Below are 12,159 nucleotides of genomic sequence, written 5' to 3'. Positions count from 1 at the left end.
ACAACTAGACAACTCCATGACTCTCAAGGACTATTAACGAAGAAACTCCAACAACAATTAAGGACTAAATTGAAGAGTTCTCCAAGCACTTGAGGGAGTATTACAACCCTCGAGAAGACAAGACAAGAGGATACAAGAATAAAAGTGGGGGTTCTGAAGATATGGTTGTGGCGGACCACATTTGACGAAGGAATGTGACCTACAGGAAGACAAAAATTGGAAGGTTCAAGCGTACTATTCGATTGGTGATCAATATAATGAGGATTGGAGGAAACCAAAGGAGTGTCTTCCCAATGATGAGTATAAGAAGGCCAAAGAAGAAAAGTATAGGCAACAATGTCGTAGGTTTGACCAAAAGGAGCAACCGACTCCCGAAAAGAAGAATGAATTTGAACCTATGCTTGCCCGATTTACCGCTGCATCGGAAAAGAGACACGATGAAACCGATGTTGTCCTTCAAAATCAGCAAGCTTTGATCCATATTATTGAGCAACAAACCAGTCAACTCTCGAGGCAATTCAATGAACGATTACCGTGATCACTTCCAAGCAACATGGAACAAAATCCGAAGGCGCATGTAAAGGTCGTAACAACCAGGAGTGGTAAAATCATAACACCATTAGTTCCATTATCTACCGATAAACCAAATGAAGTGTATGAAACGGAGGAAAAAAACTGAAGCAAAGCCATTGATCGGCAGCCACAGTGCGGCCAACCACTGAAAAGAAAAATGAGCCTCCTGTGAAGGCCTATCAAACACCGTTGCCATTACTGAGCCGAGACAAGTTGGATAAACAAGCAGAAGACTGCAAGAAGATCCTAGAGCATATTAAAGATATTCAAATTAACATTCCTTTTATTGAAGCAGTGGCTCAAATGCCAAAATATGCCAGGTTCTTGAAGAATTTGCTCACAAATAGAATGATGATGGAGGAGGCTTCTAATGTGGTTCTAAATGAAAATTATTTAGCTGACATGCTTAACAAGCTTCCAAAGAAGATGGGGGGGATTGGGGAGTTTGACACTTCCTTGCAAATTCGGGATTTTAGCTACAAGTCACACCCTTGCCGATTCGAAAGCTAACGTGAATATTATGCCCTATTCCTTCTGCAGTAAATTGAATCTTCTGGATCCAAACGCAATTTGCATGGTAATTCACCTAACCAACAAGATGGTGACTTTCCAAAAGGTATTTGTGAGGATTTATTGGTTAAAATTGACAAGTTTGCTTTCGAGCAGATTTTGTCGTGTTAGACATGGAAGAAGACAACCAAGTTCCAATCATTCTAGGAAGGCCATTCCTTAGCATCGCACGGGAATTAATGTATATTAGAGAGTTGAAGCTTACTCTTCGTGTTGGAGAAGACGCCATAACCTTTGGAGTTGATAAAGCAATGAAACATTCAAAGATAAGTGATGATTCAACTTTCTCGATGGACATTATTAGAGAAGGAATTGGAAGGATGGAAGGATAGAGATTCGGAAGGATACATGACTTCGAAAGAAAGTGAGTTTGATGTTGAACACGATGTAGCAGATCTGGAGAGACTTCTAGAGGAAAGCAAGTTTAAAGAAATAAAAAACAGTATGATGACTTCCTATGACATGGTCAAATGAAAATTCGCGACCGGTTGCGAAGGTTAAAGATGCCATAGTGTGGCGATTGGATACCCACATTGTGGTCACTGAACATAACCCAAAGTCGGAATTAAAAGCCTTGACTGATCATTTGGAGTACACATTCCAAGAAGAAAATGAGCAAAAGCCTGTCATAATTGCAGTTGATCCAGAACCCAAGGACAAAGAGAGCTTGGTCAAGGTTTTGAAAAAACAAAAAAAAAATGTTGCTTGGAAGATCACCGACATCAAAGGCATTAGTCCCTCGTATTGCTCGCATTAAATCAATCGGGAAGGAAGGGCCAAACCAGTGGTGCAACATTAGAGAAGATTGAATCCAAACATGTAAGAGGTGGTAAAAAAGGAGATAGTGAAGTTAATAGACGCGAGAATCGTATATTCCATGTCAGATAGTCCATGGGTGAGTTCGATTCATATGGTGCCCAAGAAAGGAGGAATGAATTTAGTGGTGAACAAGAAAGATGATCTCATACCGACTCAAATGGTAACCGGTTGACGTGTGTGCATAGATTATCGCAAGTTAAATGATGCCACTTGCAAAGACCACTTTCCTTTACCATTTATTAATCAAAAGCTTGAACGTTTATCAGGTCACCTCTATTATTATTTTCTATATGGCTTTTCAGGATATATCCAGATTCTGATGGATCGACAAGACCAAGAAAAGATGATATTCACATGTCCTAGTAAAACGTTTTCTTATAGAAGAATGCCTCTTGGATTGTGAAAAGAGCCAACCACACTTCAGAGATGCATACCGCCATTTTTCACGATATGGTGGAAAATTTCATGGAAGTTTTCATGCACAATTTTTCGTGTTTTTGGTTCTTTTGATGATTGTTTGGCTAAACTTGATTTGATGTTTGTCAGGTGTGAAAAGACCAACTTGGTCTTGAATTGGTAGAAGTGCCACTTTATGGTCAAAGAGTGGATTGTGTTATATCACAAGGTTTCCAAGGAGGGGATTAAGGTTGATCATGAAAACATCGACAACATTGCTAAGTTGCCACCCCCAACATATGTGAAGGGGGTGCAAAGCTTTTTAGGTCACACAAGATTTTACCATAGATTCATTAAAGATTTCTCAAAAACAATGAGACCTTTGACCCAATTGCTTTTGCAATGATCAACATGCAAAGGTGTTACAAAAATATGGTGTGCACCATAGGTTTGAAACACCTTATCACCCTCAAACAAGTTGGTGTACCGAAGTCACTAATCGGGCCTTAAAAAGAATTTTAGAAAGATCTGTTGGAACTAATAAAAAAGAACGTTTTGAATAACTCGATGAAACATTGTGGGCATTTTGATCCGCTTTCAAAACACCCATTGGTACTACGCCTTATAGGTTAGTTTATGGGAAAAAAATCATTTACTTGTCGAAAATGAACACAAGGGTTATTTAGCTTTTTAATTCGCAAATGAATCTCTTTCCTGGGAAATTGAAGACAAGGTGGTATGGGCCCTTTGTTGTGAAAGAAGTATTTCCACATGGAGCCATATAGGTGATTAAGGATGATGGCATGACTTTCAAAGTAAACGGGCGTCGGGTCAAGCATTATGAAGAAAGAATGCCAAGGGAGGAAAACGAAGGTGAGAATGTAATCTTGGGATGGCTGCTACAACAAAGAGCAGGAAGGACTCCAACTCACGATTCCAAAAAAAGAAGCGCTTACAGGAGGCAACCCGCGGTTTGTGTTTTCTTTTCCTTTTAATTTGACTTTTAATTTTTGTGCTATTTGTCTGTTTTAGTTTGTTTAAGTTAGGATTTTCTCTCTTTTATCATCATCTACTGCTTATTGTTGTGAGGCAAGCAACACATAAATGTGGGATGTGGGATCTTAGAAAAAGATTAAGATTTTTTTTGTGTACTCAGTGGCCACGGCGTGGAGGAGCTATTACCATCCCATGGCATATGATAAATCTAGTAATTTCGAAGCAACATTAACATCATAAATTTTTGAAACGCCATGGTGTGGCCTTATATTCCACAGCATGGTGAGTGTTTTTACACAGTAACTTGTTTTTAACCCTAAAAGGCAAAAATCTGAATCACTTTTTTACCAAAACAAAGCACACCTCATGTTGTTTCTCTCTCCTCACGACGAACCTCTCAAAATCCATCGATTTTATGTGATGTCTTCGACTAAAGGTATGTTCTTTCTTCTTGAAATCACTTTCTTAGTACTAGATTACTGTGTACTGAGGACCAATTTGGTATTTTGAGTCATTTTTTAGAAGTTTCTCCAACCAAGGGTTTGGGAATTTTGAACAAATTTAAGGCTAATCAGAGTATTTGTAGTATTAATAAAGTGTCTAATGGTGATATATGATGTCCTGAACAAAACCTTAGCATTTGATTTGGATTGATATGGCCACAACTACCCGATTGAAGTTAGAATTATCGCATCTATTGGTACCCCACGGCGTGGGGGCTTTACAATGATCAATTTTTTTTTATGTTTTTTTGATTTGTGCTTGGTGGTTTGTTTTTTTGTCTAGTTTTGCAGGATGGGGCCAAGAAGAGCAAATGAATAGTAAGGAAATCCAAGAAACCCCCTAGAATTTGCGTGTTATAGATTTCCCAAAGTGGTGGAACCTGAGGTATTAGTAGAATGATGAAATAAAATTAGCTTGGTTATGAGTAAAAGAAATTCATGTGCCAACGGTAATTAACTAGGAATGGATTAGGTAAGAAAAACTTGAAAAAGGGGTGGCACCCTATCTTACAAAAGTGTTTGGTCAACGTGGGGTTAGATTGACATGCACAGTTTGGAGAAGATTGTTCCATCTTCAAGATTCGATGTACAAAGAATTATGCATTGATTTCTTTGCTACAACTAAGTTTAGGAAGAGAGAATAAGTTGATGATATGGGGAATTTTACATTCTGTCTTGATGGGAAGAGGCATGAATGTAGTTTGGTGGAGCTTGCCTGGAGGTTGGACCTTTAGAACCAATCGGAGGCAATGAGTGAAGGGTTTCTAATTTTTCTCGATGATTTCCATAAATACTTACCTCAAGGCACTGAAGATTTCGAGTGGTGGAACACCATTGCAAATGGAAGTCATAACCCATGTTCTGCGTCAGAAGGGTGAATCATTTCTCCTATCCACCAGTTTATCCATAGATTGATCACCTTCTCCATCAATCAAAAGAAAGAGGAAGATTGCATTACCAGGCTTGATGTATTCATTTTATTGTGTTTCATTAAACCGGATACTAATTGCTACTTACCTTACTACATGGAAAATTTCCTTACTAACAGAGCTGGGAAAAACAGGGTGGGGGCTCATATTTATAGAGGGATGATGGTCATCCGGTTGCCCTGTTGCAGCCGTGATTATTCATGACCGCACGTATTGTTATGGATTTAGGTGGTGGAAACTATGCGCTTCCTGATGATGATCTCTTTGAGCCTCAACGAGGAGGTAGGAACGTGAGGACAAGAATGGAGGGAGAAGAGCCTATGCGAGATGAACCCATGAGTGATGAGATTCCTGTGGACTTATATCATGTCATGGCTAGGCAATATGATGAAGATGTGGGAAGGGGCTATATTATATGGGATATAGCTTGGAGTCGATCATGCATCATATTTTGATCACACCTTCGGTCGGAGCACCTCCTCGTTACACTTACATACCATCTTAAGAGGAGAGATGGGTCGACCACATAGGTGGAGCAGGCACTAGTGGGGCTGGAAATGGATATGATGATGAGAAGGATTAATTATCCTTGCTTTTCTTTTTATTTGATGGAGTTTTAAGACTATTTGATTTTGTGTGTTTAATTTTTAGGGTTTAAGTAAGTAGGATTTGCATAATTATAGTTATTGTACTTATTTTTCTTTTTTATTACTCTTTTGTTTGTGTCTTTAGATCATCCATAAGTTTAGTTGATGAGAGAATACGTTAGAAATTCCCAAGAACGTGACTTGAAGAACATGTGTGGGGTGAGATGTGCGACTTGAAGAGAGATTTTGACCGAATGAAGCGCTTAATAAGCCATATTAACTGGAAGACATGATTTTACATCATAGTAAGATGGGTATATCACCTTGACATTACCTTTTCTAACTAGATTCAAAATTGAATGGAAGACATATTTTTCTGAAGATACAGCAGCCACGGCGTGGCCACTCTATGCCACGACATGGCGATGACATAATTCACGATGATGTTCCACTACCATCGAAGCGCACAGTGTGGCATCACCTAGCCATGACGTGGAGAATGTTCAGATCAACTTTTTGAGTTTTTTCATCACCATATTGGAAGTCCATTGTCTTGGCGTATTAGAGATCATTCATGTAGCGGATTAAGGTCTTGCTTTCCAGTTATTTCACGAGATGTCAGCCTCACATCATTCGATTTCATCCTCTCCACTTTTATCACATGGGAGTCTGTTCCAATTTATCTCTTTACTTTTTATGTTCTTTATATAGTTAAGCATGGAATGAGGACATTGCATAAATCATGTGTGGGGTAGGGGGTCGAATATAGTAATACAAACATGCTGAAAAATAAAAATAAAATATGAAAAGAATTAACTAGGATTAAAAAAATTTAGAGTATAAAGACTTAGAATTTGTCTAATTTTGAAATCTAGTTAATAAATTGTGATATTGTTGTGTTTGGACCTAGGTTGCTAGTGTTGTGTGAGACGATCTGATGTGAGCTTCGATGTTTATTTGTGCCAAAATAGGTTCCAGTGTATTTGTGGCTTCCCTGTCCAAGTGAAATAATTAGACAAAAACATGACCTTGCCAGATTTAAAGGATGTAGTAAGTTTTGATTTGGGAAAACCTAGACCTAATAAGAATCCTACTGGTGACTGATTTATCTCCTGGGTGCTTTCTATCAAAACATAACAAGTCAATTTTCCAAGTTTATCTATTTATTATTATTATTATTATTATTATTATTATTATTGCATTGTTGAATCTAGTTATATATAAATAAAGTAACAGTTCAAGAGTGGAGTTAATCTGTGACAGTTAGGACTTCGACATTATTCCCCGTGGGATATTTTTTATTTGTCCACCGACAATACAATAACACAGATTGGAACGAGAAGAATGCCTCTACACGGGTTTGATTGAAAGTCATGGGTTTCATTAGTGAACTACGGGATTCTGAGTACTTCAATGAATCTTTTAGAAAGTCACGAACTATAGTATTAGTAAAGTTGCAAATAAGTTAGATTTTAAATTATTTATTCTCTTATGTTTGATAATTGAAATTTGAAATATTGAGAAAGGATGAAAAAAATAGAAAATTCGAAAAAAAAGTAAAAAAATGATAACATAAAGAAAAAGAGCTCCACAAAAAGATAGGTTGCAAAAATAAAAAGTGTAGTTATATTTTTAGGATAATTATTTATATAGTATTCTTCTTTTAAATTTGAATCACTTCGAATTTGGCAATAACTTTTGAGACGAAATGGGGTAAATAAAAAGGTATAAGATGTAAGAATGCCAAAAATGAACATTGTTCAAATTGACTAGGAAGTGTTTATGAGAATCGTAAGTATTTAGGATTGGAGAGGATTTTAGGAATATTAGAAACAAATATTTGCATTGCAGTCTTGATGTAATGGATAGACTTAAAATGGATTGTCTTGTGCAATATTGGTGACTAGGGTTTTGATGCGATGATATGATAATAAAATCAGTTTTGCTTGGGGGCAAACAAAAGCCAAGTGTGGGGTATTTTGATATGTCGATAATTAATTATATATTTTCTGCATTTTCTTAATACTTTTAGCTACAATTATGTTCATTATAGAATAAAAGGTACTTAATTTGTTTAAATTTTGTTTTGTAGCAGCAAAGGCATGCTTGGGATGAAAAGGAAGCAATTGTGGATTAAGAAGCTAGAATATTGAACCAAGTCAATCAGAGTCAAAGGATATCAAGAATCTGAAGCCCACAACATGGAGATCTCTAGCTACGTCTTGGCATGTTGGTTTTTCTCGATCTGACAATGCCTTGTTGAATTCGCATTTTAAGTAGTCGCCATGTTGTGGAGCGTATTTGCCACGACATGGGAGGGACTTTTTGGCAATTATATATATATATATATATATATATATATATATATCATTTTGGCTCTCAACTCTAACTTATGCTGGAAGTTTTTGATGACTTTTGGAGGCTAGAATACATCCTTTGGAGGTTTTTGAGTGCGTAAATCGTTTTGAAGCTTGATTTACTTGATTACTCTATTGATTTGATTTAATCATGTTTTTTAAAGTGGTTTTCATTTTTATCTGTTTGACTACAACAGTTATGGGCGAAATACCCTACCTTTTGTTTATAACAGATGATCTTGCATACTATGTGTTGATTGCATGGATTTGGATTGTAGCTAATTACTTATTTGTGCTGGTTTCTTGTTAAAAGAAACTTTTATGTTATTGACAACTTCTTTTCTATTTATTGTTGAGTTTAATTGAGATTTGATGAACTGACTTTCTTAGTTGTCTTGGATCTTATGATTTTGTGAGTAACAAGGTTATATGACTAGTGTTTTGACGAATAACCTAGGGTTAAATAGAAAAGTTGGTAGATTGATATGAAAGTTAATATATTAAGAATAATCATGTATTGTATTGATGTTTATAAACCATTTATATCAATCAAAGCTACAAGCCTTCGTTAATTCGAACTTCACACTAGTTTTCTTATTAATTTGTTAACTTGGTCACCGAATGAATGAATTTGTTCAGTTAAAGGATTAGTTTTTTTATCATAATTCTAAGCAATTTAGGAATCGGTAAATAGGTATTCTATAATCCATTACACTTTCCACGAAATCAACCATAGGAGCAAGTGAATCGCATCTAAAGGAAAGTCTCGTTAATACCTTGAGTTAAAAACTATTTTCTTGTTTCTTCTTTAAGTCTAAAGTATTTCCTTGCTAATTTCTTTTAAGTTTCTAGTCTTGCAAAACTAGCAAAACCCCCATTTATTTGCTTAATTTACTTAGATAAATTTAGTAGAAAATTTTTAGCTATTATTTCCGTTTCACTATGTTCGATACCTGACTTACCAGAACTACCCTATTAATCGATTAGGTACACTACCTATTTGTGTTGGTTAGTCTGGATTAGTTGGTTTAAAACTAGTACTTATATTACACATCAGTGTGCGGAGTGGGGTATGCAGACCTTCCTAGTTATAGAAGAAATTTTGAGTGTGCATGGCACAAATATATGTATGCATCGTGTTTGTGCATCATGGCTCCATTCGGTACTCGCTACATGTCACTCTCTCGCTAGACCACATCGCCCACAATCTTCTCAAATTTGGGGTTAGAATGCACGCCATGCAAGGCACCCACGATGCATGCACATAAAAGATTTTGGAAAAATCGTATCTGCTGTGTACGAGCTCAGATCTTTACCGTCTTTATACCTATGTGATGATATGGATGAGTACTACAAATTACGTTTAAGTTATTTTGGCTAGTTTTGACTTTCACATTTTGGCCTAACGGGGGTATAATTAAATGATTATATGAAAATCATTTCTTTGTCATACGGGATCCATCTTCAGCGTTCTTTGTCTTAACGTTCTCATCTCGAGAAGTACTACGCCTTTCCTTTTGGTGACACTAGCCAAAACTCAACCATTTCTTAATCCTATTTTGACGTTAAAATTTTTAATTACGCGGTTGATTTTACTTTTTATAAAAATCATAACTCCTCCAATCGAAGTTAGACTTTCACAAAGCTTATATCCCTGGAATCATATCGACGTGTACTTTCTAAATACATTAACAAACTTAGAAGATGGTACACCTTTTGGACACTCATTATTGAGCCTATGAGTCAATTTATCTCTATATGTAAGAGTAAACTCACTCATATTTATTTATAAAATGAAATATTACATTGATACTCAATTACATTTATTTATCTATGCTAATTTCTAACGGTAGTCAGTGACGAAGTTCTCCTAGTTGTCACATTCTACATCTCTTTCTCTTGTAACAATAGTAATTTGAGGTATTTATATGGGAGGTTCCAAAGTCTACATTCTTGAAATTGGACTGCCATTGTTCGTTGGATTATTACTGGTGACCATTTGTTGTGTCGCCCCATGGCGCCACGTGATGAATCTCAGTTTTTCCCCGATTCTTCTAGGTGAGCTAAACCTAGTTGTGTAACAAAGAACCGAGAATCCAAACTAATAGACAGAAGAACCAGTCAGATGTTCTCCAGGGTCGGTTCCGAGTGAACATTCCAACGGTTAATTTAATATTCGACGAGAATGGAATCCGTAAGATAAATGTTTGTCATCGAATTAACATATTTGTATCCTTCGTATCAAGTTCCTTTTATGTTCCTTTTCATCAGGAATGATCATATTGCTTAGATGGGATGGATAGAATGATCATATATATATATATATATATATATATATATATATATATATATATATATATATATATATATATATATGTGTGTGTGTGTGTGTGTGTGTGTGTAATTTTATTTACTTATATGAGTTCTCATTTTATCGAATATGTGATTTAAAATACATCCCTTTTATCCATAATGATAAACTTATGCCTTATAAGATTTTTGATTTGTATTGGCAAAAGAAGTATTGGCTAACAAGCCGGCTCACTATATCAGTGTAATAAGAAATACGAGTGAGAATAAAATAATATAAACTTAAGAGATTCAGAGATGGATAAGAAACACATAAAATGAAAAGAACAAAAATAAAAAATGGATACAGAAGGCCTCATAATTGGTTAATGACAAACAATCATAGACAATGACAAATGTGTGTGAGATGAATAGGAAACATGCATGAGTTATTAGAGATAAAGATAAAATCTCGTATGATTTTCCAGAATGGAAATGTAAAGAAATTGAATAGTGTGTTGTCTTTTAACGCACCGATTTCATGTAAGGGGTTTTCTTATTAATGAAATATTGGCACTGTTATAGGTACAAAAAACTACTTTTATTTTCTAACATCCTGAACTTGTACTAACATCTCGGGTAGCTCAAGATTTTGGGTTTAGTCAATACCATGGGATTTCCTTCATTTTTTTGTAATTTCTTATGAATCACTTAAAGACCTGATTGAAAAGGAATAGATCAGGTCAAAATCACAAGGTCAAAGCCTCATGAACATTGAAGTCCTTGAAGAATATCGGGTCAAATCCTCATAAGCGTTAAATTCCTGCAAGAATACAAGCGGCAAGGCTCTCTTCTTCAAGATCTAGAGGAAAACTTAATATTGGCCAACAAAGAAAAGAAACATGATAAAAGTATTCAAAAAAATATGATGTGTGTCAAATACATAGCAATATCTTGCACCAAACAGATGAATCTATACATCCAATTATATCACCATGATCTATTATGAGATGGGGGATGGACATTGGTGATGGGTTTTGATACAAAATATAAGTGTGTTTTCGTGAAAACCACAACACAAGATTTTAAAAATAACAAGTTTATTTTCAAGTTTATAACAAAACAAAACCATATAGAATCCATTTATATAGGTTAGAATGATATTAAAACAACTAAAGAGTGCTGTAGAATGACAACCTTTGGAGCCTTTGAACCAACTTGGTTTTGGGGTGTTGAAGAAGATAGAAAAATAAAAGAGTATGTTTTCTCTACAAGTATCCACAATCAAGATAATGCACTTAGAATGCTAGTTCCTTATTGTATTCTAGAGTGTCTTAAGCCTTTAAGCACTTAACTGAAATAAGCACTAAAGGAGACAAATCAAGGCAGCTTTAAACCATCAAACTAACTTCAAAAGAGATAAAGAAGGAGTGAGAAAAAAAGCTTCAACCTTGTTGGTTCTTTTTGGGAGAAAATATGCAAGAGTTGAAAAACTAGCTGCAAACTCAAGCAAGACACTTCCTTTTATACTCCCATAAAGGTCAAAAGTAATCCCATATTATAATGTAAAGTATTAACGTTACTTTAGGGAATGGGGGACAAAGGAGGGAGGTTGGGAAGCAACCTCCCATACCTCATTGATACTTTCGTCCATGGAGAGGAAGTGAAGAAAAAATTTGTCTTCCAACCTTTTCAACCAACTACACCAAGTAAATAACTTAATCATGGTTAACCAAAGTGTCCAAAACTTTGTACATGACTTATTAAAACTTACCATATGATATAATAACTAGTTATACTCTCTTTAATTATTATTTTCACAAAAACAATAATTATTCATTAAATAAATACAAGAATTGATATTTTTTATTAATAATCATATAATGAATATATAAAATGTGCCAACTTGATAAATGTGTGACCCTATAGGATAATATATTATTAGCAGTATCACTTAATAAGTATTCTTGAGTATATAGACCCAACAATCTCTCACTTGCACAAAATTCATTACAAACTGGTATAGACAATAGACGACGTCTAGCAACAGGCTACTGTCCCTAACAACATAAGAAGGGTTTCATCTTATCAGCAGCCGATTCTAGGAGCTCTAAGCTACAATTATTACTAAAAGTGTGGT

Source organism: Lactuca serriola, chromosome 9 (genome assembly GCF_051521515.1).
Source record: "Lactuca serriola cultivar US96UC23 chromosome 9, Lser_US96UC23_V15, whole genome shotgun sequence".
In the NCBI taxonomy this organism is placed as follows: Eukaryota; Viridiplantae; Streptophyta; class Magnoliopsida; order Asterales; family Asteraceae; genus Lactuca; species Lactuca serriola.
The sequence above is the reverse complement of the archived record's forward strand: the minus strand, read 5'-3'. Positions refer to the sequence as shown.